The following is a 3,588-nucleotide window of genomic DNA, read 5'->3' as shown; positions in this document are numbered from 1 at the left end:
TTTGCAGATGAGGAAGGTGCTACAGGTTGAGGTCCTTGACACTGCTTTCCCGACCTCAATGAAATGGCACTGACATTTTTGGGATTTTGGACAGCTTGAGAAGGCAGCTTGTCAGAATTCTGGGACTGTTGTTGATTCAATTGGGTAGCCAATTGTCCCATCTGATTGGTTAAGCTCTGAATGGAGGCTCTGGTCTCTTGCTGAAACTGCATGTTCTGCATAGTCATTTGCCTCACAAGTTCTTCAAGGGAAGGTTGTGGAGGGGCCTCAACTGTTGGTTGTTTCTGGGGTTGTTGCTGTTGTTGGATTGGTGGAGGAATGTATGGTCTGCTTGGGCCAGCAGCATTTTGGAATGAAGGAGCAGGCTGCTGTTGTTGTTGCTGAGGGCTGGACCATCTGAGGTTAGGGTGATTCCTCCATCCAGGGTTGTATCTGTTGCTGGAGAGGTCATAATTGTTCTGTTGTGGTTGATTTTGCTGCTGAGGTTGAGGAGGTCTATTGTAAATATTTGCAGCATAAGCTTCAGGCTGCTCAATTGCTCCAGGTTGCTGCATGGAAGGGCAAAGGTCTGTATGGTGGTCAGGAGAGGAGCACAAACCACAAACCCTTGCGACAGGTATAGATTTCTGATTCAAGGCCAGCTGGGTTACCAAGTTAACTAATGCATCCAGTTTGCCTTCAAGCTTCTTAGTTTCAGATGATGCAGATGGGCTTGTAGCTACCTCATGCACTCCTCTAATGACTATGGCATCATTTCTGGCGCTAAACTGTTGGGAGTTGGAAGCCATCTTCTCAATTAAATTTCTGGCTTCAGCAGGAGTCATGTCTCCAAGGGCTCCACCACTGGCAGCATCTATCATACTTCTCTCCATATTGCTGAGTCCTTCATAAAAATATTGGAGAAGAAGCTGCTCCGAAATCTGATGGTGAGGGCAACTGGCACATAGTTTCTTAAATCGCTCTCAGTACTCATACAGGCTCTCTCCACTGAGTTGTCTAATACCTGAGATATCTTTCCTGATGGCTGTGGTCCTGGAAGCAGGGAAAAATTTCTCTAAGAATACTCTCTTAAGGTCATCCCAGCTCGTGATGGACCTTGGAGCAAGGTAATACAGCCAGTCCTTTGCCACTCCCTCTAATGAATGAGGAAAAGCCTTCAGGTGTAGGTTTGAACTACAGCTACTCTCAAATGATATCCAAATAACTTGAAATTTTGTGAGCAACCTTATAAAATGATGAGAAGATAGCACAAAAAATTTCAGACAAAAATTCAAAGTCTAACTATGAAAGCTAAAAATGGTAAGTTAAGAAAAATAAATGAATAAAACTTGAAAAATAAAAAACTTTTGACAGAATCGCTTTTTTTTTGGATGATGGAGACCTCAGCCAGCCTATGGCAGGCTGCCACGGCATAGGAAATTTTTTTCTACCCCAAATGCATATATAATAATTGTGATTCTGATAACCGGAGCAAAAGTTATGGCCGTTTGAAGTTTTGACAAACACAAAATTTGCTAGTTTTTTGGAACTTTCAAATCTGACCAAACTAAAGGCTCTAGCTATTTTTCCCACAAAATATGGATTAAAAGAAGTTACCACAAAAAAATTCAGCCAAAAATAACAACCCTAGCTACTAAAACAAAAAATCTCAAATAATTCAGCATGGGTGGTCGCTAAAATCCGTCTCTAATTGATTTCTACTACTACTCTGTTTTGCCACAAGCACAATCTTCACAGCAAAACACCCAAGACTGAAACAGGGGAAATGCTTAATGGGAAAACTGAAACAGAACACACATTAAACAAAATACCAGGACACTAAACAATACTAACACATATACTAACACAATACTAACAATTAATCATAAAACACGAAAGGATTAAACACACACACTAGCTAACTATTATGAACCTTTGGACACTGCTCCCCGGCAACGGCGCCAAATTTGATCGAGGCCGTACCCGAATCAAATAAACATGAAAATGCAGTAACTAGGAAGTGATCCTAGGTCGTTTCCCAACGAGCAGTGACAAACCAAATGTTCATAATATACTTGCAGTAACAGTAACGATTGGGGGGGTTTGTTTGTTTTGTGATTAAAGAGCAGAACAAGTAAACTGGAATACGAAATTACTAATATTAAAAACGGGTTGTTTCCTTTGATTCAGAAGCCATTCTCTTATCCTGGGTTATGTAGAATTCGTCCCTAACAGTCAACCACTTAATCCAACCCTATTTCAATTTACTAAGCGAAAATCAACTTAGGGTTGTCAATACGTGATTAGGCACCACATACACCAGTTAGCCCTTCGTCCATTAAGCATGAACGCAAGTTAGGCTCAGAGGCAATTAATCGAACACGAAGCGTGCACTGATTAATATTCACGAATTTGGGATAACTGGTGAAGGGAAAACTGCCAGGGAACCACATTACAAGCAAAACCTCAAAGAGAGTTGGGCTTTGTCCTCAAAAGGAAACAACACCAGAAAATCTAGCCTTCCATGGATTCAAACAGAAAACGCAAATGAAACATGAAGCAGAAACGTAGATCAAACAGAAACGTAAATGAGAGTAAAAGAAGAAGCAAGAACGAAATTGTAATTAGAAACAAAAAAACGTAAAATTGCATTATGTGAACAGTAGCATTAAGCAGAAAAACGAAAACCCTAAAACAAAAGCTCTGAATAATGAATAGCATAACAGAATGCCTTGCACGAATCCCAAGGCTGCTATTTAAAAAGAGTCACTCAAGGTCACTGGGCCCTATTACAATACTCTGGCCCAAAACGAAATAAACACTGAACAACATAAAATAAAATTGCGAAATTTCCTAATTAACTAAGGTAAGCGCTGCTTAATTTGCCCTCTTCAAGTCCATAACCAAAATCCGGATTAAGCCCAATGTTTCATTAATTCCTGAAATTAGATTAAAAACATCAAATTAGCTAAATGAGCCCAAATAATAAAACTGCCTGATTAATTGACAATTAAGACCAATCAGTAATTAAAATGGTGCAAAAAGGGTTTATAAAATAGAAGAAAATGATGGCACATCAAAGTGCCAAAGGAGTCATTACGCTAAGTGAGCTGTTTGCGCTTAGCGTGCATCATCGGCTAAGCCCAACACCAGTGTGCTTAGCGAGTAAAGGGGAATCTGGAAAGACATCTGCTACGCAAGCACGCGCTTAGCGCGTTATCAGCTCTCTAAGCGAGTCGTCTGTCGCTTACCAGGCTTACTGCGAGATTGGCGCTAAGCTTAAATTCACTTACTTGTGCTAATCGCGAGAATGGCACTAAGCACGACGTCAAGATCAGGAAGCCCTTTTTAAGCCTGATTTGCACAGAATTGTGGGGGGGGGAGCCATGGGAGAGCCAAGAGAACTATTCACTACTCAGAGGCCTGAAGAGTGTGAATTTCAGAGAGCATAGAGCAGAGCAAGGGGGTAAGTTTTCATCTTTTAGGGAGATTAGTGAGGTTTTGAGTGATTGTGAGATTCCTAGAGGTGGAGGAGACATCCCCACTCCTTTGTAAGCAAGCAATTTCTCTTGATTCCTTTTCTTTAGTGTAAAAGGAGCTTCCTTGCCA

The 3,588-nt window shown here is 41.0% G+C and overlaps 1 non-coding gene across 1 annotated transcript; it reads left to right on the top strand.

The window, feature by feature from the left end:
• Positions 1 to 918: 918 nt before the first annotated feature.
• LOC112999858 (small nucleolar RNA R71) lies at positions 919 to 1,025 on the top strand. Its single transcript, XR_003265076.1, has one exon. It is a non-coding gene; the product is annotated as a small nucleolar RNA R71 (small nucleolar RNA).
• The last annotated feature ends 2,563 nt before the right edge of the window (positions 1,026 to 3,588 follow it).

This window comes from Glycine max, chromosome 16, assembly GCF_000004515.6.
Source record: "Glycine max cultivar Williams 82 chromosome 16, Glycine_max_v4.0, whole genome shotgun sequence".
Classification (NCBI taxonomy): Eukaryota; Viridiplantae; Streptophyta; class Magnoliopsida; order Fabales; family Fabaceae; genus Glycine; species Glycine max.
This window is presented reverse-complemented; position numbering and strand designations above follow the sequence as displayed.